Below are 26,819 nucleotides of genomic sequence, written 5' to 3' on the forward strand. Positions count from 1 at the left end.
ATGCTGGGGAAATTACAATTCGAATTCGAGATTTTTTTTTCTTTTTTTCCATTTTTCTTTTTTCTTTTTTCTTTTTTTTTTTTTTTTTTTTTTCCCCTCCCCAGCAGCTCGGAAAAATTCGTAACGAGAATGGATTTTGTATGTATAGGTAAGTGTGTACGAACTTTGAAAAGAGTTGAATTAGTTTTTCGGGTATAAATTGACATCGGATGAAAAATACGTGGGGAGGGGGGGAGGGAGAGGAGAGGAAAGGGGAGGGAAGGAAGACGAGATTATGATTGATTCGGTGAGAGCTTGATTATACGAATTTCGGGCGAAGATGCGGGAATTCCAATTTATTCGAAAACGATGAAAAAATGTGGAAAACTTTGGATTAAGTTTTATTGTGTGGGGAAGTATGGGGAGATGTATCTAGAATCGAAATCAATATTATGATATTCAAGATAGTGTCAAGTGTTGCGGTGGATTAATATTTGTTTATATTTGTTCAAACGTTGTAAACGAATATTGTATTCTTTTTTTTTTTTTTTTTTTTTTGATAAAGTATATCAGATTGTTGCGGAGAATTTTTGATTAGAGAGAGTCGTGACACTTATTAGGTTTATTGAAAATAAGAAATTGAATACATCTTGTCCAAAAACAAGATTAATAAAATTAATATAATTAATATATTCAAGTTGTGCATAATTTATGCATGCGTTTCATAAATATAAAATATAAAATTCGTAATATTTTAATTATCAAAATTGTACATAATGATTTTATTCTTCGGATTAGTACATTTGTATATAGTAAAATAACATTATGAAATTAATTTGGAAAATTGGTTGTATAACGTTAAATGTATCAATAATATAAAATCAATAGGTATACATCGATGAATCGTATTAGCAGATAATTTTAATAACGTTAATACCAAATTCAAGAAAAAAATGATAAATCTTCGTTATTGATTTATCATTATAATTTCTACGATATAATAAAATTCAAATACGTAGATCGGTCAAAGTATTTGGATACTTATAAACCATAATCCATAAAAATTGCAAATTAATTAAATCAACGTGTAATTAATATTTCACACCGTTTAATAATAATTTTCGTGTAACTGTAAAAATTTGATACCGGGAAAAAGAGAAAATAATATTTCATTGGAAAATAAAGGTATGTGTAAAATACTCCTTGCAACTCCACAATGCAAAGTTAGTCCGAAGAACCAAGGAAGAAGTCTTCGAAAGGCTCTTCATTATACCGTGAAAAAACCTAACGAATGCCATTTGAAAAACAATTTCTTCTAAAACTATCCATTCAATAGCATGTTCTCAAATTCTTCTCTACACTATAAGAATTTAAACGAGGTCAATTCCAAGAATCCTCAGGACTTCTAAGAGGCCAAACAGAAAACAGATTCCAACCTAAGGCTTAACCTAACCAGACACAGAGACATTACACAGGCCGTTTAATATCTCGAATAATCCTCGATTCTCTTTCACGTTTGTTTCTCGTCGAAAAATCTTCGCCGTCGATATTGGATTCATATAAATATCCAATAAATTGGAAGAATACCGTTCTACTTCTACCAAGTAGAAGCGCGATAGAATCGCGAAAGAGGTTAGGGAACGGGCGACGTTTCAGATACACGTCCGTGAAGGAACGTGAAGGTTCGAAACCCTTAATTACTCGGTCGACAGGCGAACCGTGACAGAGGAACGACTTCTCGTCCCCTTTTAAACCCGGTCGGCCGGTTGTTTTAGCAACAATTTAAACTCATAACGTTTGCGATGTAGCCACGACTCGTTGTTCTCGACCGGAGCGTCCGTGCGCGGAGGCTTTGCCATAATTACTCGACCGGTAATACAGAACGGCCCTTGAGTGGCAGCTCATATTACTCGCCTAACCCGCGTGAAAACTAACCCCTTAGGGAATGAGGTGGAATGGGAATTGCCATGGCTCGTGGACGCTCGAGCGAGGAGGGGAACTCGCGCAGCCGGGGGTCCAAGGGTGGAGGAGCGAGAGCAATGGAGGGAAAAAGAAAGAACTTGGATGCTCTCGGCCTTTTTGACCGTCTCTTTCTCGTCGTATTAACGTTCCGTTGGATTCCTTGCCCCGGCTCCCCGGAATGGAAGAGTAAATTACGGATTATAATTAAGAAACGTTTCTTTCCCAATCCCGTAAGTGGCGAGTTTCAAGGTATTGAGATTAAATGAAATACGAATCTCTGTGATATTATCGTATTATTGGTAAATTCTTTTTATTTGTGTAATAAATATTTGAAAATTGTTTAATTTCTGATCGATTATTTTTTAATTGATCGTCTTGATAGGATTTAATTCATAAATCATGAATGGAAAAATTTTTTCTTTACGAGAAATATACCGTTATCGTTTATGAGAGGAATATCGATTAGTAAATTTTTGAATCTATATGTCAGAATTATTTTCTTTTTCTTCATTGCTATGTATGAAAAATATATGTCCATAAGATATATAAAAGCTTATCAAGACCGAAGCAGAGATGGAAAAATCGTGTCTGCACACGATTATTCGTGTTTTCAAAATTAGACTTTATTATATAATCTTATAACACGTTTATTGAACAAGTAATATAATTAAAAATCGTCATAATAATATATTTTTAATTCCTTTAAAAATTAAAATATTTTCAACGAACGATCATGGACGAGATATCGAGATTTTAATTAACGTAAATAATAGCTAATCCTAATAATACAAATAATATATTCTCGAAGTATCCTTTTCCCGAAAACGAAGTATATATATATAAGAAAAAGTATCAGTTCCAGAAACTTCCATTAGAATTCTGCATGAAAGATCAAGACTGAAAAGTTCTAGGTTTAGTTAAAACCTTTTAAAAATATCTACGTCTATGTAGTCGAACATAAAACCGAATTCCACGAAACCTTTACACATCTTCCTTCCTTATCCCTGCAAGTCTTTTAAATTTCAAGCTTTCTCTAAAACGCATACCCTAAACAAACAGACCGGCCGCATTATCAGCACGCGTTCCCACAAAATTTATTTCACCTGGAACTAATTCGAAGCGTTGTCGCGGCGTTAATTACGTCCGCAAATAATCCAGCGTGACGGGGCGCTGAACAGGCGACAGCAAACATCAACGGCCAACGGGGAAGAAATGAATTCTGGGAAAAGGGGGACTCGGCAAAATCGGCCGGTTAAATCATTCTTGCGTAAGAACGTGATCGTGTATAAGCCTCAGCCGGAGGCTTAACCGTTCAAGGTCGCATCCCTCGCCAGTTAAAAAAAATTATCATCCTCTTTGTAATAATACGGAAATTACCATTTTTCGTCGATCAACCTCTCTCTCTCTCTCTCTCTCTCTCTCTCTCTCCTCTTCATCTTATATTAATGAGGTTGAAATACCTCGTTAAGAGCATCATTTTGAGCAACATTTTGCAATAACCTGTCCCAATTTTAATTTTCGAATTAAATTAAAAAAAATATTTTCATGCTATATCGATGAATTTTGTACAAATGTACGTTTGTTATTAATTGTTTAAGAACGTTCATATATTGAACAACTTTGAAAAATCGATTCTGATAATAAAAGTATTGGTGTGTGAAAAATATTCGATCAAGGCTTATTTATCAATTTATAATTTTTATTATTATTTTTCCATATCGCAACTTTTTGAGCATTTATTTCGAGTGAATTTCATTACATTATTTTTATATTACTCGAAAAATTCTTTTTTCTACGACTATGTACAACATGAACAGAAAAAAAATAGAACGGGAGAAAGATCCTTAATAATCGTCCACCAAGCGTTGTCAAGTGACGCGTGCGATCCCCTCCCCCCTCCCCGATTTCTTCGAGGTTTGCAATAAATCGTGGCCCGGCCAGAGATTACGCGGCAAACGTAATTCTTGTTTGTAAGTAGATAAGATAGGTGGACTCGATGAGGTGAGGAGAGCCGAACGAATGTACGTGTATACGAAACAAGCGGATGATAGTGGAGAGAGGGGAGGGGGGAGGCTTACGCCTCTATCGGGTCGGCTTATCTCAGGAAGTTGTCAGCCGGGGCAACCCGTTTAAGGCCGAGGGCCCTGTTCAAACTGTGTAAAAACTTCTTCTTGGAAACGTGAAAACTCGCGCCCTTGTACTCTCTCTCTCTCTCTCTATTTATTATCTCTGCCTCTTATTATCTCTTTCCCTTTTCGAGGAAGCGGGGCGATAACGCGGAACGATGAACGTTTGAGGAAGCGTTGAAAAGCGCGTTTTGACGCGTTGTCCTGCTACGTGACTCAACAGGTCCTCCCTATTGCGGTGAACTACGGGGGTGTTGTCTCGTTGTCTTCTTGTTGCTCCATCGATCGATTCGATGCCGTTTTGTACCCGCTTTATGCAGCCTTCACTCTCGTCTATTTATTTATTTAAGCTTTCGCGTCTATGTATACAGGATGAGTCTGGTAAATGGGTTGGACTTTGTAAATCTCTTGGATGGGAAAGAAAGAAAAAGAGGAAAATTTTAAAGTGTTTCTACATTGATTGATATTTTTTAATTTCGTAATGATGAACTTTGTTACGATTTTTTTCTTTATGACGTATATAAATCGATAGGGGATAAAATAATGAACGAGAATTTGTTGGATTTGGTTGGAAGGGAAAATTTTGATTTTATTTTAAATGGAAAGATATCTGTGCGATGAGATCTGAGTATATCTGGTCGAGTAAAAAGATATCCAGTTACCGACACAGTTCGCTCGATGTATGGTATAAGAAAAACTCATTAGTATAAATAATACATGAGAGAAAGAGAGAGAATTAATGACAAGGAAGATTAGATAGAACGGAAATTAGATAGATACAATCCGTAATGAGAGTTTGAGGAAACAAATGAGGAAAAAATTTTGAGGATGAATTGTATGCATGAGTTTCTACAATATTAAATTTAAATTTTTCAACGATATCAAGGAAGATTATCGAGATTATTAATGAATAATTATTCGATTAATTTGCTTCTGTTTCCTAACGTTGAAAGATTTAGATTAGATAATTTAAACAACTCCCGTTATGACAATTAATCAAACTTTACGAAACAAATTTATAAATTTATAAATTATAATTCAAAATTGGTCTAATTAATTTGAACCAACCATTCATCAAAATTTTTTAAATAAATTCAAGAGATAATATTTTTATAATGCTCTAGAAAAGATACATTATGGGAAAATTGTATAGGAATATTATCAAGGAAATTAGAAATTAAATTAGAAATAAATCGAATGACTTTGCATTCATCAAAAAATTGTAAGATAAAATTTATATACCATGCTTGTGAATTAACTAAATCCTCTCTGAATGAATAAAACACATGTTTTTAAATTACCCACATATCATAATAAAAATTCATAAAATTAAAAAGAAATGCTCAATTAACATTAAAGTTAAGATTGAGAATAATGTATTGTAATACACACACTTAGTTATTTCAATAAAGTAATTATTTTAAAGTTTGACCATCGTTGGATAATCATCAAGGAATACATCACATTCTATAGATAATACAAAATACAAAACACGATCAAAGCACTTCTTTGAAAGACTTGACATTTGTTCTGCGTTTGATCGACTGCAGCCCCATCTACATGGAACATAACTCAACTTCTCCTTCATTAAAAGAATTCTTAATCGTCTGTAATTAAATCCACGCACCACGAAGTTTCTTCATCCACCTAAAAAACAATCCATTCGAATTTCATAACTCTCTCTCTCTCTCTCTCGATCGCTTTATTACATAAATAAGATAATCGTCCACGATTGTAATTGCACGATTCATATTCGACCTTCATCCACAAGTGGTCCTTGCGGATTTAGGGGAGCGGGTCCAAGGAAACGAGCAGCTTGGCAGAGACAAAGCGATGGTAAAAAAAAGAAAAAACTGAACAGACATCGAAAGAACGGAACGGAGAGAGGTTAAGAAGGATCTGAAGAGAGAGAGAGAGAGAGAAAGGAGGAGCGCGTGGATAAGAAAGGGAAGAGGCAACAAGCAGAAAGAGGCTGAGCGGTTTGGCGGGGAAGAAAAAGAAGAAGAAGAAGCGGCAGTTGGAAAGGAGGGAGGGGCAAGAGAGGGAGGGAGAGAGTGAGGTGGGGGAGTAAGTTGTTGGAAGAAGAGGGTTCGGCGGGGCGAGTCACCTGAGCCTAACCGTGCACCACTCGAACTCGAACTCAAACAACTTTAAGCCGTGTGTACTCGCGCAAACAAAACAGCGCACTAATTGCTTACGTCACTCGGCAAGTCAATGGACTTCTCTCGACTCGTGAGAGAAACCCGTGCTCGCCCGCTCTCTGACTCATAGAACGAGTCCCAGGCCGCGCGCGCGGCCGGTGCATGCACCGTCGTGGACGAGCCACGCCGCCTCGCCTTTCAATTAAATCACGTCCACGCACTGTTTACCTCGTATAAACGCACCGCGAAGGACTACCCATATAAATTCACGCGGACCCCCGTTAATGGAGATCAGAAAAGAGGGAAAGGAAAAAATTGGAGAGATCAGAAATCGAATTCTTCTCACACATCAGAAATTTTTCCCTATATTTTTATACTTGTATGTAGATTAGATTTGTCCAAAGGAATTTCCTTAATGAAGAAAGAATGAAAAATTAAAATAAGAAATTGGGGACGAACATTTATGTGTATTATAAATCTCTTGGATGCAGTTATTCAACTATTTCATTCAAAAATAGTCAAAACTATTCTTTGCTGGTGATTGATAATGTGTTGTACAATTGTATTTGCGTGAATCGATGACAGTTAACAAAGATGATGGATCAATGAATAGTTCTACTAATTATTCCACCTCCTTCTCCTCGTTCTTCAAAAAAGGAATCGTTCCAACGAGTCGAGTTGCACGATCGAGGAGGAGAATGAAGAGGAGGAGGAGGAGGAATCGGTTGCACGTCCTTGATGATCGCCTGGTTGATCGGTTGCACGCATGGTTTAAATATAATTAGAGGTCATTAAGCCGGATAACACGTCCCGTTTTCTCTTCCCATGATTTTTCCCTCTTTTTCTCGCCACGATCGAAAGAGCGAAAATTAGACCGTTAATGGCTTCATTTTCACGGACCACGGCCCAAGGTTTCCTCCCTCTTGTGCTCGATCGAACAACCGATCGGATTGAAATTACAGAGATCGAACGAGGCTTGTTCGTTCTCGACCAGGCTCGGCGATAATGACGGCAATCGAGGGGGGGGGAGAGAAGAGGGCCCTCTCGTGTATATGGACTCTATTAATGCTACCTGTCATCGGTATTATTTTCTTGCGTTGGGCATCGATAATCGTTGCCAACCGATCCTGCCAGCCAGATATTAATACGAGGGAAGACGACTTTTTCTCTCGGGCAGAGGTTACAATATATATATATATATATAGCGTTGGACAACTCCGATGTTTGGTAAAAACGCGCCGCTTTGATGGACTTCGCGGTGAAGTTGGGCAAAAACTTGAAACTCCATTTTCCACCATTCGCTATTTGTCGATCGATGAAGGAGCGGCTCTCTGGTTAAGAATTAGAACGTTCCGTGTAACATGTTTGATTCGCACGTTGCTACACGCTTTGTATTTAATTAATAATAATTTTAGAATATTATTCTCGAGGATAAACGATCAGAAATCGATAAGAGTTTGGAACAGAAAGACGATTATAATATATACACTCGAAAATCGATTTGAGAGTTAATGCTCGTCGGAGATCTCTGAAGAGAATGACAAAAATGTAGAAGAAAATTAGTAAGAGGATTATTTCTCTCTCTTGTCAGCAGATCATTGAACAATTGATTCAAGAATTGGCGGAAGATCTCGAAACAATCGCGGATGTTAGCAGGGAATAGGGGTCATCCGAGGGCGCTAAGAAGCTTCAGCTTGCTGGAAGCCAAGTGTCGAGGAGTGTATTCAAGCGTGCAGCACATATCCCCCGCGGTATGCAAGCCTAGCAAGGGGCTATAGAAGCTATCTTAGATCGAACGGAGTCCAATTACCAACGTTATTAATTAATCCCCTACCCTTGGCCCGGCCGGTCCATCGTCTCTCGCCTCCTCCATTCTCAACCCCCATCGTCGTCCGTCTGTCGGCCAGAGATACCTGCCAGGGATATCCCCTCCCCCCCCCGTGGACGAGGCACTCCATTGCACCACCACCGCCTTCGAAACCTGCAAGCTCCTTTAAACACGTGCTATTATTATTATTATCTCGATGAATTTTCATCGATTGAACGACTTGTGAGAATAGGCCGGTATGTATTGTGAGAACAAGATTTGATCGAGACGTGGATGATGGTTGTTCTCTGTCGTTGTACTTTAAGGGAAATGTTACAAGGAAATAGAATTCTGTTTTTCTTTTTTTGTGTTAAAGAGAAAATGTTAAAGTATATTAATGAAATGAATGATCAGTGAGAGGATTTTAGGATTTGTAGTTTCATTGAAAATGATGTGATTGGAATTATTCGAAGAAAGGTTTAATTATGTTTCTTTATTAATGGATATTTGGATAGGTTTTATTTACATTTGTTAATTTAAATAAATGGTAGATTGTTTGTTTCTTTAATTTCATCTTTATGAGATTATATTTTGGTTGACTTTTTAAGCTTTTCCAAATTGCAAACAATATTTATTGGTACATTTAATCATTATATCATTTGCTGATTAATTATAATCAAATACATATTTTTTTTTATTACATATCAATCAAAGACATAAGAAATATACTGCTAAGAAATCTTATATGTAAAATAAAGTATACATTTTGTAAATAAAGTTAAAGTATTGTATATAATGTTTTTTAAAAATTAAAATTACGTATGATTGAAGAACAAAATCCCTGATCTTTAAACAATATTATAGAATTTGATAAAAAAGAATGTAAATACTTTTATAGATGATTATATAGAAAATTAAGATTTGAAGCTGTTTCTATCATCGATTTAAAAGAGAGAAAAATAATAAAGAAAAAACAATTTGAAAACAGCAAAGAAATTTTTACATAATAAAAATTGTTGTTCTATGGCTGTTGAATATTTCTTTGAATCAAACTTCATCGTTTCTCTCACCGAAAATGCTATATTATTATACCCTTTGTACGCCGATGCTTATTGAAAAATCTCGAATGATCCGGAGTCAAGGTCAGTGTAGGTCACAAGGTAGGTCGTAAAGTGATGATTGGCCGAGATACAAAGCTCGTATTATATCAAGCGGCCAATTCTCTTCTCAGGATGAAATTCAATGCCCGATGAGATATTCTTTTTCCGGCGATATTTTCGATTTGCCGTAGTGTTCGGATCCATATCGAAAATTGTAATAATAAAACGATATTGAAAAATTAAACGCTTCTTTGACACCGTCCCGTGTACCATAACACTTGCATCCATTTTGATTTATTCGAATCATCGATTTGTTTGTCGCATATATTCAACTTGTTTATTGACATTCTCAATTTGTTTATTTACACTGTAGTATTATTAATTTACATTTTCCGATTGTTGCGCTCTATACATATCCCCCAGCCTGATATGTATACGTATACAATGTCAAAAACCCAGTAAACACTTCCCTTTCGTAAATAATCTATCCTATCCTATCTGTAAGATTTCTACAATAATGGAGACAAGAATTCAAGTATAACTTAAGCCTGAAAAGCACATAAAGTTATAATTAAAATCAAATATGTCCTTCTCTCTCTTCGATTTAATTATTATTTTATAAATTTTGATAAAGAAAAAAACTAGATAGCATAAAAGAAACATAAAAGAGAATCGAATTGCACATTTTTAAAGAAGGGGATAAGAATGATCAAGTTTGAGAAATTATATAACACACATACACGTATATAGAAATTAAAATAAAATAAATTATGAATTAAAATAAATTGAATGATGCCAGAAAAATTCCAAAGTGAATGAAAATTTTCTCTCTCTTCGATTTAATTATTATTTTACAAATTTTAATATAATAAAAGAGAATCGAATTGCGCATTTTTAAACAAGGAGACGATAAGAACGATCAAGTTTGAAAAATTATATAACACACACATACATATATAGGAATTAAAACGATTGAGAAATCGTAAGACAAATAAAATAAATTATGAATTAGAATGATGTCAGAAAATAATGTGAGCAAAGATTCACGTATAACACATTGAGATACCTATAATGCATTATATAATTTCTTTATTTTTTAATTAGATTTTTTAATTAGATGTACCAGTAAATATCATAAATAATATTTACCTCTTTATCTCTTTAGAAAGAAATTTTTAATGAAAGAATTACACAGCTGCATCATCGAATGCATTACACACACACACACACAAGAAACTCGAGCTTTGAAACAACAACCTCGAACAGCAACTTCGTCTTCAAAAATTTTAGCCGGGCATCGTCACACTCGACTTCACCATGGCCACGGGGGAATTGTTTACCCGACCGAGCCGAGATCTTTATTAACTTTTTGCCACCTTGATCTCGATCCATCCGCCGTTACACACGCCGCTCTTACACACCACCACCACCGATCCCCGCAGCGACCAAAACTTCTGCCTCAACCTTGCGACACCTTCCCTCCTCCTTCCCTTTCGAGCGCTTATCGCCTCTTAATATCTGCCGGTGTATCTTCCAAACCTGTCCTCCCTCCAACGGTACATCCTCTTTCTCTTACTCTCTTTATTACACGCGATAACGATAACGATTTCCCCGACGGTTTATCCCACGGTTAAGCCGCGATTTGACAAATCGTGCTCGAGGCTGGGGGGGGGGGGGAAGGAAGGGGTGTACAACTCCACGGAGAGTTCGAGAAGAAATGGAAGGAAGATTTTTGCGCCCAGGATCAGGACTCCTCCGATCGAGTCTCCCCTCCCCCCTCCCCCCCGTTCGAAACGTCCGTGAAATAACACCAGGGGACCACGGGATCCACGGGAGCGAGCGATGATCGTGGAAAAAGAAGGTTAGAGAGAGGTAGGTAAGGAAGGTGAAGCTAGGGAGTCGCTTTACCGGCCCGGTTTTTTGCCCGCGGCCGGCTGATTGGTGTTTTTGCCCCCGTGAGCTCGAGATCCGATCGAGAAGCTCGGAGCGAGGATGAGGCGAGCCGAGAGGCTGCGCGGTGTCAGTCAATTACGCCTTAACAATAGGGTTACGTTTCAATTACATCGGCCAGGAATTGGGTGGATCTGGCGGCGAGAAGCGGAGGGGAGGGGAGGGGAGGGGAGGGGAGGACGTACGCCTTCTCGGGAACGGGCGTGTGTTGAAACTGGTATCGCTGTCTTCGGTCGTCGCTATTGTTAGTCTGGGAGGAGGGATATCGGCGATGCTAACTATCGATAGACCCTCGATATTAATTAGATAAGTGTAAGGGAGGGTTGATTTTGAAGAAAATGTCGAATATTTTTGTGCGCGAGTGGAGTGGAGATGTATTGATTTTTAGATTTTTTTTTCTTCAGAATGAGCTCGATCGTGGAACGGAGTTAGATATCGGTAAGTAGAGGATTAAAATGAAAACGAAGGATTATGAAATGTTTTCAATCGGGCAAAAATTGGGGCAACGCGATTCTATTTTTAATAATTGTGTAACTGTGAACAACAATTTGTTATTATCGGCAATTGGATTAATATGTTAATGATTTTGGTTCAAGGGAATCCGGATAAAACATTCAAACGTATTCGTATTTATGCAATCACGAAAAATATCCAAGTTCGGATATTCCTTTATTCAAACTGAAAAATTAAAGTCTAAGTTATCTTTTAACAATTTTCAAATTCAAATTTTTCCTTCCAAAGCTTTTGAAATTTTCATCACTAGTAAAAAATTATCAAAATAAGAATAAGAATAAAAAAATCCTTTCGAAAAAGGATTCAAAAATCGCGCTCTGCTGCATAAGCCGCTTTAATTGATAGCCGCGTAATGGTATGCAAAAAAAGGTCCCCCCCTCCCCCTCAGGGCACGACAATACCGTGTAACGAGTCGAACGTGAAAAAGATGGCACCGAGCGGGGACTACCGCAAGGCCCCACGAAGTTCGATCGATCGAAAAAAATGGCGTGGCATGACATGCCGTTGCGTGGGCCCCGAGATAAGGCCCCTCGAGGCCTCGAGGAGAGTGGCGCAACCCATAAGATCCCGGAGTCGTCGAACCGGCAACGCCGAGAGACGACTGTGGTCCCGCGGTCTCTCAGGTAAGGAAGAAAAAGGGAGAAAAAAAAGGGGCGGCCGTGGTGGACGGAGGGAGGGGGAATCGCCCCCTAGAATGTCCTTTGTCGCAGCCCCCTCCTCCGACGCCTGCGTCCACCCTCTCCACGGCGACGAGTCCAGTCCTGAGGCCCCGTGTTCGGGCCCTTCACGTGCGTGGAATGCACGTCGTGTCTTTGGTATCTTTTCGTTTCTCCGCTGTTCTTTTTCCCTTCTCTCTCTCTCTCTTTCTTTTTCTTTTTTTTTGGTTTTCTTCCGGTGATGATTTAAATGGAAAGGAAGGATACGAATTTTTGTGCGATCTTTGTATAAAGTGGAATGTCGATATTCCCGAAATGAATGAAGTAAATGATATCTGCGAAGTAAGATTATGAATTAAGAATGATTTCTTTCGAACTGAACTTCTTTATTCTGTGCGATGATATGTTTAATGTAAAATATATTCGGTCACAAGTTGATAAATCATTGTCTTGATACGATCAAAATTGAAAATTGCGAAAGAATGGTATGTACAATTATAATTTAAAACTTTAGATACATTCGACATTATTCCATTAAAATTAAATATCGATAGGATTGTTGATAAAAGATAATCTATTGTAGGGATTGAAAAAAAAAAGTAGAAATATCGAATTAAAATGTAACAATTCTTCTATCGTTTTTTAGTATCATTTGAATTTGCATATAAGGCATAACGAATGAAGCAGCATTTTGTTGAATTTTAAATATTATTTTTTTCGAGAAAAGGACATTAAAGTTTCTAAAAATAAAAACCAAGACTAATTAACGAATTTTCTATAAATATATAAATATTATTATCAAATAATAACGAGAATGATAATAATTACCCATGCAAAATAGTAGAAAATAATAAAGACTTTTGCTTCTTGAAAATTCTATATTTTATTATTACACTATATTTTATTATTTGAACAACTATCTTTATATCTTCAACTCAACTTTTCATATTTCATATTAAATTTGAAAATATAAGTATCATTGAATCTTCACTAAAACTAAATTTAAATTATTTATACAAAACTTAACTCTCTTAATTATTAACAAAAATTATACAACATCGAAATCCTAAGTAACAATTTATCTCCAAGATTAATAAAATCCACTTGTTATAACGAATCTTAGTTATATCTCGTCCAAAGGAGATCCGAAAACCCACTTTCCAGAACTATCCCCGCACGTTCGATTCTTTCAAATTCGCCTGTCGATCCTCAGAGTCGTTACATTACGTACGAGATCTACGAATCCTCGATCGCGTGTCCGATGCATCGGGAGCCCCTGTGAACAAGGATTATCGAGGACGGTAAAAAGGAGAGGGGAGGAAGAGGAAAGGGAAGAGGAGGGTGGTGGACGATATATAGGGAAGCGTGGCCCGAACTGTCGAATCGAATATCTGGGTAATGGCATTCTGGATCTCCCGCTGCCAGGAACACGGCCCCGTCCACGATGAGCTTAAATTAAGGGTGGACCTCTCATTTTCTTAAAATATTAAATCATCGTGGCGGTGTCGCAGCGGGGCTGCCATAAGAGGGCGGGGAGGGCGTCCAAAGAATGGGGTCCTCCTCCTCCTCCTCCTCCTTCTCCTTCTCCTCCTCTCCCCCCCGGATGGAGGAATTAAAATTCATTGGTCCGAGAAACCCATGTCACCGGTCGAGTGCCATCGTAAATACCTGAAGTCCTCTCTTCTCTTCTCCGTTGAGCGAGGTCACCGCAAAAATTATGCTTCCACGATCCGCCAAGGCCAAGGGACGATGATCTCCATCCGCCGCTATGATACTCGAGTCCCGATCGGCTTTTGTAAACAAAAAACGTCGCCTGTGAACATGTGTAAACGATCTATCGATAATCGATGCTAGTATTTTAATATAAATGATGTTTTTTTAAACAAAAAGGTGTCGTGCACCTGTAATTCATAATTGTTTATCGATATCTGTGTAATAATTGTTTTATTATATTTTGTAGATTTATAATATTGTAGCTTTTATATATATATAAAATAGTTCGAATAAGTTTTCTTCTTTCGTTGTATTTGGATTGACAAACATGTGTAAACGATCTATCGATAATCGATGCTAGTATTTTAATAGTACAAACTGTTTTTTAAACAAAAAGATGTCGTGTAATTTATAATTGTCTAACAATATCTGTGTAATAATTGTTTTATTATATTTTAGATTTATAATATTGTAGCTTTTATATACATATAAAATAGTTTGAATAAGTTTTCTCTTTTCGTTGTATTTGGATTGACGGAATTTGTACTTACATTAATTCAATAAAACGTGATTAACGAAATTATGGTGTTGGGTGCATTTATTTTTGCCGATTCGTTGATATTATTTACATTCATATTTGACAAGGAACAATTTCTTATTTGTAGAATAATGTATTATTTATTATACTTAAAACATTGTGTTAATTACGTTTATTAAATAATGTTTGTTAAAGATGGAGGAAAAATTACAAATAGAAGGGTACATTGGTATTGTTTATGCAAATGCGAATGAAAATAACATTTGTAAAACAGGAGAAGTAAATGTGTAATAGCGCATAAATAAATTCGTACGGTCATGTTTCGTTCAATTTATGATATAAATTCTGTAATTCAAATACAACGAAGGTAAAAATTCACTTGAGATATATCATGTATTATAATTGTAGAATGTAAAAGCTATTAATAGATAATTGTAAATTACAAGAAATCTTAATTAACGCAAAGGAAAGTCGTAAAGAAATTAATTAATCCAGCGATCTTTGTAATTTCTCCATCAATTCTTCAAAACAATGAATGATCGTAATAAAAATAATCAAAGAATTTGAAAAGTACATTTTTAAACATTAATGCGTTCACTAGTACATAAAAATATTACATAAGTATGAAGAAATTTATAATTTCGATTTATAATCCAATTTTTCAAATTTATTTTCATCTTTACGAATTACGTTATAATTATATATGAAAATAGAAAAATAATGAAACTAGATTAATTTTCGTACAAAATCTTTGTAAACAGATGAAAGAGTCAAAAATTTGTTTCTCTGTTTAATTAAACGATATATTTTATTTCACTCAAAGAACAAAAATGAATGAATATATAATTATCGATTTACAATTAAATTGACATTATCTTTTTTTTTTTCGCAAATATTCGCATAATTTTCAACAAAATCCTCGATATCTTAGCGCGAAGAAATCCAAAAATCGAATTACAAAGAATGTACGCCCACCTCCTCTCACCTATTCATACCCACTTATTTTTTTTTTTTATTAAACCGGCTCGAGATACTCGGGGCCTGGGATATTTCCATGCAAACGATCTGTTCCGCCCCCGACAGTGCTCATTACGGCGTACAATAAATCGAGATTAAGCGTATAATTGTAGGCTCGCCTACGAGCGCGAGATAGGTCGTGGACGCGCAGGTGCGAACCACGATTTCCTGTTAATCTTATTCCAATGACTCTCCCCTCTCTCCCCTCTCCCCTCCCTCCTCTCCTCACGGCTCACGGAGCGATGGGCCGCTTTAAATCGCACGGCAGATTTCGTTAGAAGTCGTCGGGGGCGCATTAGTCGCCCCTTTTAGCCCGTTTCCAGGGGCCGAGATACGATCTTCGGGGGTCGAGGCAAGTCGCAACACGAGGCGCGCGCGACTTGCTTTGCATTCGCCGCGTGAGATTTTCATCTGTTTTCTCGGAACGCCACGGTGAATAAACGCGCCTCGTCGACGAGCCGTTGAAAAAGCTTTTGAACGAGGGAAACCGGGCGAGGGATCGATTGCCTCATTGGCAACAGTATCGGCTACCCTTTCGATGCCCTTACTTAGGGGCCGATCAGTTTTGGCTCCGTGAATACGGAAGGTGAATGGAGAATAGAGAATGTCGAGTTTATATATGGGGCATTTAATAACAATTGTTCGACTCCTTTTTTGATAGTGAAATTTTGGATTTTAAAGTTGTTGTAATTCTCAGAGAGATACAATATCCTAGTTCCATTCTATAATGTTCGACTCCTTTTTTTGCTAGTGAAATTTTGGATTTTAAAGTTGTTGTAATTCTCGAGAGATACAATATCCTGGTTCCATTCTATAATGTTCGGACTCCTTTTTTTGCTAGTGAAATTTTGGATTTTAAAGTTGTTGTAATTCTCAGAGAGATATAATATCCTGGTTCCATTCTATAATGTTCGACTCCTTTTTTTGCTAGTGAAATTTTGGATTTTAAAGTTGTTGTAATTCTCAGAGAGATACAATATCCTGGTTCCATTCTATAATTGAAGATAAAAATACTATTCGTATCGTGATATTTATCAGTGGAAGGAAAAATTTGTTTACCTCAATCGTCTTTGTGAAAATTTCACGTATAATCTATGCTCTATTTTTGTAATATTTTGTAATATTTTTGTAATATTGATTAATTTATGATAAATTTTATAATATTGGCATTAAGTATATCAATTAAGATAATATACGAAAGATGGTATAAGAATATTTCTTTGGCTGACTGTATATACACATATATATGTATATGTATATACATTGGCGCGTGAATCGCGCGATTCATGAATCACCGGATGAAAGAATAGTCGAAGAGTGAATGGCATACAGCGAAAAAGGGGACTTAAATCACGAAAAAGGCTGGAAATAATTCCTAAATTTCTATGAAGCAACGGTCATACCCTCATCCCGGCCCTCTCATTCGAGTTAAACGATGCCTTTTGGAGCCGATGCTTCAGAGTCGTCGCGTTTGTCAGGTTGACGAATCAGTATTCTCCCCGAGTAAAAAGCCTCTCTTCGTTCTCTCGACCGCGGAGGGGTTAATCGTTTTTAAAATTTCCGACACGTGAAAGAAGAGAGAGAAAGGTAGGAGAGAGGGAGAGAGGGAGAGAGAGAGAGAAAGAGAGAGAGTGGGATGACCCAGGGCTCTCTCAAAAGAGCGTATCTCGCGCAAGCGGAGAACAGAGCCCGGATACCTGTTGACAGACATTTGCATCTGAATGGAGCGTGCTGTTCCGCTAAACGACTCACCTAATCTCCCCGAGATTATTTTCTCGAGGACACGAGTTTCCTGCCCATTACCACCTCTTACACCGCGTTATTATCGCGATTCTCCTTTTTTCTTGTCCTTTCACCCTTCAACGTTTCCCGTTGTTAATCCCACAAGAATCGAAAAGGTATATATATATATATATATATATATGTATATGTATATGTATATGTGTGTACATACGCGACAAATGGAATTCGTTTGACACTACCTATTAGTCGAAAGATAATTATACGTCGTGATCGAAGACGAATATGTCTCGTTTCTTGATTTAAATCGTGTACAATCATGTGCGAAAGTATTTGTGAGGTATCTATGATAAGACCTAAAATATTGGAATTCAGCTAACCTTGAAACGGTTTGGTTTCAATGAGGAAGAGGAAAATGGAAAACTTAATCATAAACAATCGAATTTTTTATTGTCTTTACGTTCTGTAAATAAAATTTCATTTTGGGAATATTTCTTATTACAGGAAAAAGAATTTAGAAAATTTTGTACCATCTTCTATCATAATAAATTATATTTTAAGTTTTATGTTTAGGTAAAAATTTGGTTTGAATGAAAAGGAAAATGGAAAATCTCTTTGATTGTATGAAATTAATCTTGTATCATAGTAAAGATATATTTTAAAAAGAAAAAAAGGATTGAAAATTTAATAATTTAAATTTGATTTTAATCCCTCAAGATGGTATTGTTATTGTTCTAAAATTATCCATATAATTTTATCAATATTTGAAATTTCTTTAAATTTGTTTTTTCAAAAGATCAATTTTAGGGATGTATATTTTGATATTAATAATTTTTTAATCTTACCTATCATATAGTTAATTTTTCAAAATTTTTCAACAATATCGATTAAATATAACCAATTATCAAAGATTCTATTAATTTTAATATTGTTTTTTTAAAATAACAGATTTTTTTAAAATAACTACACGTTTCAAAAATTCCAAAAGCAAATTACCAGAACAGATCGATACATTTTATTACTAACATTCTCATATAAAAACGTTTCTTTTCCCTTAACAAAATAACTTACAAATTCTATCGTATCGAGCTCGATCATCCCATTGCTATAACATATCCCGCGCGCGGGGATATATTACTCCATTACTACTGTGATTAATTAAACACCGCAGATAAATCAAAGCGGATCTCATTATACCGCAATTCACCGTTTGACAAGACGTGATTCAACCTCTCGATTGTAAGGCCTCCACCAGATCGTTTCCTCCAGAAAGGATCAAAACCGGCCACGGTCCGATTCGTATTCGTCGAAAAGAAATTGACGACTTTTATCCTCTCTTTATCGGGAACAATGCACACTGCGTTATATATATATACGCGCTTATAGGATATTACCTTGAAACCGGAACGAAATCGAGCCGTGGCGAGCGAAGCGGAACGAGATTGGTACATTGGGTTCGAAAAGAAGTTCGAATTAACGTTAGATAAAGGTGATTTAATTAATAGGATGGCCACGTGGCCACGCATTATGCGTGCCCGCTAGGATTAATGACCGGATAAGATTGTTAATTTCACGTCAGGCCGTCCGTCATGTCAATGCGAAGATACAGACCAGTGACAACAGTGCTGTATCTTATGTACGTGTATATTAGGAATACACAGTTTGTGCATAATACGTATACTGTGTTTAATGGTACAAAATTTTAATTAATAATTAGTAACCGTTTAATTGGTCGAATTGAATTGATTTCAGATTGTTCGTTTTTATAATTACTGAAAAAATGTACTTTAGACAGTTTTTAAAATTTATGAATTGACTTTCTATTTAGAATATAATTAAACTCACGAAGATACTTATTTTTATTTTTATCATAATATACAATATCCATGCTCGTCTTTGTTTTTAAATAAATAATATATATGTATGTATTTATATATTGTTATTACGTTATTATATAAACAGAATTTATCAGCGAAATAAAATCAGTCGTATATCTTGGAGCAAGGTTAATGGTATCAAAGGATTATTTGAAAATTGGATCCACCTGAGGTGAAAAATCGACAAGCCGCGAAGCCGCAAATATTTTTATCCTGATTTACGAAAATCAAGTTTTCGCGCGGGCTATTATCAGCCGAATGAAGTTGAAACTCGGCCGGTCCACTGTTCAGAGTAATTTATTGGACAATTTCATCCGGTGGTATCGTTCTATCGTTGAAGCAACACGTGCCGTTGCCCACGGTATCATTAACAGTTTTTCAATTGCGAACTCCACGCGCGGATCATCCTGGGAAAAGTGTTTATAACACCTTTTAAAAATCAACGTTCAAAAAATACAACCGTAATTTCACCACCGTTTTTATTGCGAACGATTGTTTGCTTCATCCTTTTTTTCCCCCCTATTATAACCGCAAATACGCAAAAGTATTTTTATTTTTTTCCCCCTCTTCATATTATTAATTGTAGAAAATGTTTACTGTTGCTAGTTACTCAATTTTCATTCAATTTTCATTCTGGATTATCCAATTTGTTCAATTCTTTTAATACGTTATATTTCTTTTGCAAATTTGTTCGTCAGTTTGTTGTTTGTTTAGAATACAAAGTTCTAAAAGATTTTAATTATTTATGGCGCAAGTAGATTTTTTGATAAATGATGGAAATGTTTTCTGTGTTTTTTGTTATTTAGTTTTATATGGTATTTATTATTATAATACATATTTTTTTTTATTATATACTCAAAAATTTTTTAAAATATTCATTCAACACTCTAGAAATATATTTTGGTTCAAAAATTATTTTGATATTTATTAAATAATTAATATTGACTATTATTTAACGAAAAAAATAAATATAGAAAAAGTATTTGAAAAAATATATTTATTCGAAAAATAAATCACTCATATTCTGCGACATATAAACACAATTGTAAGATACATTCGCAACTATATTGTGGAATTTTAGAATTTTATCAAAATAATATTTTATTAGGCATATAATGAAGAAAATGTATATTTTAATTAATTATCCTAAGTCTATAGTAAAAAAAATACATAATTGAGATATTTCTTATACATTTATAAAATTAATATTTGAATATCTATTTTACTTATAGAAATAAATTATCACTTGAGATTTCATGCATCAAATACCAATCTAAATCACATGACTCATTACTTGAGTCTTGAGAGAATCTTGGCATAAATTAGTCATGCAATAATAAATGAATAAGATAAGATAATTATCTAATAATATAATAAATATTTAAATTATATCTCAAACTAATCATATCATAAAACGTATCAAGTATCAAAATATTTCACCAAAATATTTTTATTTTTCATTTCAAATATTACTATTCAAGATTGTATGCATCGAATATCGATGCAATAAAATCACACGTTCATTCAGATTTTCACACAAAATCTATATATAAGCAAAAAAGAATAATAATAGAAATATATATAAATCAATATTTCAAAAATTTTAAATTGCATCACAAAAATTATCATTTCAAACCGTCTTAAACGCGATTCAATCAAAAACATTTACAAAATTTACCGTATTTATATCGAATGTTATTATTTCTCGTTTCAAATACCATTAACTTATATCAAAAACACGAATCGAGTGAAGTCATACGCCATCATCAACGAAAACGCTGCGTCCTGTTTCACGGGGGGGATCTGTGGGCACAAAAGGGCGTCCGTGCAACAATAAGATAATAGGAAATTCTTCAACGCCATCTCTTATTATGTTTCACATCTCGGCTAGTCTCCTCGTTCCTCGAATGGGTCCAGGCAAAGGGAACAAAGGAGAGGAACGAGGAGAGAGAGAGAGAGAGAGAGAGAAGGAGAAGGGGAGGGGAGAATTGGACGAACAAGTTGAAACCTGGGACAGCTTTGAGAGAAAGAGGGAAGGGGGAGAGAGGGGAACAATTAAAACACATTTATACGCCAGCCAATTCGTGATCACCATTCTCGTCGGCGCTGGGCCCTGAATAGGTCCCTGGATGACGTATTAACTCATATTTGTCTCCTGACAATACCCGGCTAAACTCTCTGCCCAGGTGTCCGACGTTTTACACTCTTCCATCTCTCTGGAGGACGTACGGACGACGAGAGCGTGCATGCCCGGAATTATAATGGGATAGACCATAACAGGACGGGAGACCAAGGGCCACGGAACAAGCTGGGGGAGTCCCAGAGGTAACAGGATTTCGTGAAAGGAAAAATTTCATTTGGATAGGAAGGGGGAGAGGGAAGAAGAAGTGGATCGCGAGTGTATAAATAGTCGATAGTTTCAGGGTTGTAATAGGAGAGGATTAGAAAGTTGATCGAAATGAATAATTTGTACGTGCAACGACAATTCTGGGATGGGAGAAGGTAGATGGTGGAAAGATTGGATACGTGTGAGAGAAGACGTATCATGAGATACGTCTAATCTTGAGGAAATTTTAGAGAGAAAGAAAGATTCGAATTTTACGTCTCATTTTGTTATTTTTAATTTTCTAATAATATATAACAATTAATATTTGTTTCAAATGAAGATGGAGCAGACGAGAAGAGTTGAGTTAAAATTATTTCTTGGAAATTTTAATACAATATTGTTTGAAGAAGAATAACTTGAGAAAATTATTAGAGTATTGAATTGGCATTGAAATAATAAACATCATGTTAAATTTAATATATCAAAAAAAAAATATAAAAAACGAGAAGAAAGATTATAAAATGGAAATCAAATGGAAGGGAAAAGGTTTTCGATTTTCGATTTAAAAAAAAAAAGAAGAAATGCAAAAGGAGGGATAAGAGGAGGGGTTAAATAAGAGGAGATAGATGATCGATAGATAAGGGCGAAGAGGCGAGCATCGCCGTCCCTGTCGGTACAGTTCCACATTCCACGTTCACGACGGGTGGCCCGTTCTTCGGGTATATCGCTGTCTTCCTCCTGCTTCGCATTAGAGGCACGACAGTTCCGTTGTGTGTTTTTGTGATTGATCACGTGATCTCGTCATTCGATATAATAAGATTCGCTTTAATCTGGCCTGAGATGGAACGACGCCGCCACGGTCGCAGATTACCGCATACCGAGATAAAAACTGTTAAGCGCCGTTCCTCCTACCCCCGTTTCGCATATTATTTCTCTGATGTAACAATGTAACCTCCCAAGAAGTTTGTGCCTCCGTGTATCGTTGTACTCGTATCCGTCCCAGTTTGCGAGAATTAATTCACATCGAAAGACACGATATTTAGTACTATGTTATTATTATATTATAATATATATATATATATATATATACACACGTAAATTTAAATAATTTTATTACCTTTGATACAAAATTAAAATGAACGAATTTTATATTATTCTATAAGTAAAGAAACAAGATCATCAAATTTGATTGTTGAACTATAAAATATACAAATTATAATATAAATCAATTATAATAATAATAATAATAATAGCTTTGATATTTTATCTTGTAAAATAAAATCCAAATTAACAAATTTATTTTTGACATTTAATTGTCTATCTTTTATATATAAATTCCAATCATATAATATCCGATAATCTCGCTGTGTCAAACTATTATAAATATAAAAGAATCTTAGAATCATTATCGATGGTATTATTGATAAGATAATAAAACAATTTTCTAACTTTATAATAATTTCTGTTCGAACATGTCAACAGAAAAAGCACACCCCATTTTTCACACACCCGCCCTCTATATTCTCTGTACAGCGATATGCAAACCGCCCCCGTGGGCCATTATACGCGACAGAGGAACGTCGCAAGTGGAACAAAAATATCAGACCGGATACATTCATCCGGCTCGACTCGTCGTCGTCGAGATAAAACCCGTGGACTATCGCGTGGTTAAGATTCATTAAAATCGCAAACACGCCCGAATCTCGTCGTCGTTCACCCGAATCCCGCGGGAGGAGGCGGGGGATCAAAAAAGCAAAGGAAAAAAATAGAAAAGCGAAGGAAAGCGAAGAGAAACGGAGAGCGGAAGGTGTAAAAGGGGAAATTCGAGAAGAGGCAGAAACCGTGTATTTTTTCCGATGGCCATGGTCGGTCCAGGCGGAGCTTAATTAGCCGCACATCCTCCGGCCAAGGGGGAGAGGGGAGGGGAGGGGGGGAGAAGGCGTTACATCATGAAATGTTTCGAAGCCCGCGCTGATTACGCCCGGCCGGCGTTTACACGGCGCGAAAACTTCGGAATTATTCTCGATTATTCAAATTCGCAACCCTTGCCGGGCTAGGGCCGATTCAAATTTATGCAAAAATTTCCGGCAACGCGAACCGCCGTTCTTATTAATATGGATCAATTTGACGTACTAGCCGCGTCTGTCTCCCTCTTCTCCCTTGTCTACCCCCCCCCCCCTAGGCTCGCGTTCCATCCTTTTGCCCGTTTTTCTTTTCTCCGCGTCTCTAACTAAAATTGGACCAAATCCGTCTCTCTGTCTTTTTGTCGCGCGATCCCAAAGTTAAGGTCGCGATCGTGTGTGATTTTTTTATAGGATGGATTCTGATCCTAGAAGTTACATCGATCGTAAGTCACGATTAGATAGACAGCATCGTTTGTATGATATGTAAAATAAAGATATTTCATCTTTTAGATATTGTAAAATTTAAATATTTGTTGTTTAGATTTTGATTTTTAAGGATGATATTTTCACTTTTAATTCTTCAGAGCATTGATGTGAAGAATGATTCGTCACAAAGGAAATGCTTGGTCTTTGATCTCCAATATTTCCATATTTTATGAAAAATAAAATAAATGTAATTGTATTACACGATATTATATATTTATTTAATTGTTCGAAAGATTTTTATGATGGAAATCGTGTATATTATAATTAAATTAGTAATTCGTGTGTTATTATAAAGTTGAATATGAGAGGAGAAAAATAAAAAGTTATACTCTAATAATAATATTTTTATAAAAGTAAAAGTTAAAATAGAACGAATTGGTGCTAATAGAAATGGATAATAAATAGGAGAAAGTTTGTTGATAATTTGTTATCAGGAAAAAATGTTTCCAAGTTACTTCATAATTAATATTTCATACGATCAAGAGAATCTTATTTTACGTGATAAAGCAGTTGAATTAGCATGAAATTTTCATTCCATTTATAATATAAATATATTTCTTATAATATGTTATATACACTTTATTATTGAATTGAGAATATAAACGCATATGACTGTGAAAATATATTTTATGGAAATGATAACATTTTAAAATTGATAAGATTTTTTTAATTAACAATTCAAACATAGATATATATATTACATTTTAAAAAATAAAATTAAATATATCTGACGCAATTTCAATTTCATTCGCCATCCTCGATTATAATAGAGTAAAATGTTAAAATATGGGATAATAGGGTAATAAAATATTGAAGAAAGAATGATACACACACACATATATATATATATACATACGTACACACACGAAAGATCGAAATTGCGAAAGTTCGAGAACAAACGTCGAAGACAAAAAATAATGGAGAAAGTTGAAGGAGAGGGAGCTGACGAAGGGAGGTTATCCTTTTTTTTTTTTTTTCTTCGTGTTAATTCCTTGCGTTGGAATTTAATTAGCGGTGCCGGGTCGAGCGTGCTTATTCAACTCGCCGCTATTTAAATCTCCTCCTTGCTGTATCGCGTGGAAGACGTTTAAATTTGATTTTCCTCAGAAACCGCTTAAACTATAGCGCAATAAAACTAAGAATACCTTGTTGCCGTGACTGGGTCGTAATAATTGTATTTATACCGATTATTTTCTTTTTCTTTTTCTATTCTTTTTTTTTTTGGTAAGGAATTATCAAATATTTGATTTATATAACAGTGAGATGTAGATTTATAGAGAATTGGAAAAATAATTTGTGATTTTTTTTTTTTTTAATGCAAAACTAAAATAATTTATCGCAATATATATTATTTGTATAAATATTGTAAAATTATCGTCCATTTCATTTTAGTCTTGTTTATTTCTCAACAATTTTGTCATTCTTCATTTTCCAATAATTTATGGCTTGGTAAAGATTTATTTGACCAACTATTTTTAATAATATTGTTTATTTCGTTATTTTGATTTATATCTTGTTCAAATTCATATAGGCAATAACGAATATAACTGAAAACAGAAATAAATTATAAACTGCAACTCTATTCAAATTGATTTTTGAAAGTCGAATAAACGTAAATAAAATATTTTATGATCGTGAAATAATATTCTCGTGAAATGAATGTATTATAAATAATATAATATTCCCATTCATTTAAAATATAATATGTTATTTTACTCAATCAAAAACACGTATAACTTTCGATCCAATATCGATCCAATATTTCTCGAGTATGGATAATAAAAAATTTATTTATTAAAATTCATCTCTATAATAAACCAAGATTTTGTACTCTTAATAAAATAAATAATGCTTCTATATATATATATACATCAATATTATCTCAATTATTATCATTTAGCATAAACTATTTATATCACATTTTCATCTTATATTAAAAAAACAAAAATATTTCTTCATTTTGTATCATACTTTTCGTACATTTATAATTTAATATTTGCCGAATGAATAATTGTACACAATTGCACCGACGAAAGTTTCAAGCCACCGATTAATCGCGACATCATCTACAGCTTCGAGGGGTTCCTTTAAATATCGTTAAGAGGATCCGAGAGCAAAGGCTTCGGTATCGTTAAGTTGGGAAAATTTAAATTCGATCGCGATGCGGCTTGTTACGTGCGCGTTATTCTGTAGTTCCACTTTTCGTGAGTTAACCGGCGAACTTGCCAGCAAGTTCACGTGAACGAACTTCCGGGATCGTGGATTCTTCGATCCTCGAAAATTTCGAAAATTGCCTCTGTTAACTGTTACCCTTCGATTTTTTTGTTACAGGAAGTGCCTCATCAGGAAACGATGACATGAATCGAGTATCTTTTTTAAATATCTTCCGATAGGACAATTTTTCTTCGAATTAAGGTGAGTGGAAATTTTTTCTTTGATAATTTGAAATTGATTATTTGTAAATCAAAGATAAAAATAATATATTCGCATAATAAAAATATCTATTATTGTTTATGACGAATAATATTTAACATGAGACGATTAAAATTAAAAATAAAGATGGGGTGATTGTCATTAATGTATTTTAATGATTAATTGTAACGTTATACGAGATCATGACGAAATTTTAATTTTAAAGAATTAAATTATTCATTGAATCAAATTATAATAGTAAATTAAATAATCAATCAATTCTATTGCAATAAATGATCTATTGTAGAAATTTTATATATTTCCCGATTCTTGTACGCATAAACGTTTCAATAATGTAATATTACATACTCTAATAACATTCGTAGCCTAATAATTAGCACAATTGACTTTGAATTAAAACGATTGGATTAATTCTATTTAACATGAAAATTGCAGAATCAGATCAGATTGGTCGAAATCCAATCGAAAATTTTCGATAAATATGTATTATTTCGTGGAAATGTATCGTCGCATCGTATTCGCAATTCGTATTAATTCCATCCATCCTAATA

General features: G+C 35.0%; 1 long non-coding RNA gene across 1 annotated transcript in view; it reads left to right on the plus strand.

Moving 5' to 3' along the window:
* The window catches only part of LOC113219153, a 312,779-nt gene extending 286,539 nt beyond the window's left edge, over positions 1–26,240 (plus strand). The window contains exon 5 of the long non-coding RNA XR_003305859.1: positions 26,167–26,240. This is a non-coding gene — a long non-coding RNA (uncharacterized LOC113219153). The remainder of the gene's footprint in view (positions 1–26,166) is intronic.
* Positions 26,241–26,819: the final 579 nt, after the last annotated feature.

The sequence above is a fragment of the Apis mellifera genome, linkage group LG12 (assembly GCF_003254395.2).
Source record: "Apis mellifera strain DH4 linkage group LG12, Amel_HAv3.1, whole genome shotgun sequence".
In the NCBI taxonomy this organism is placed as follows: Eukaryota; Metazoa; Arthropoda; class Insecta; order Hymenoptera; family Apidae; genus Apis; species Apis mellifera.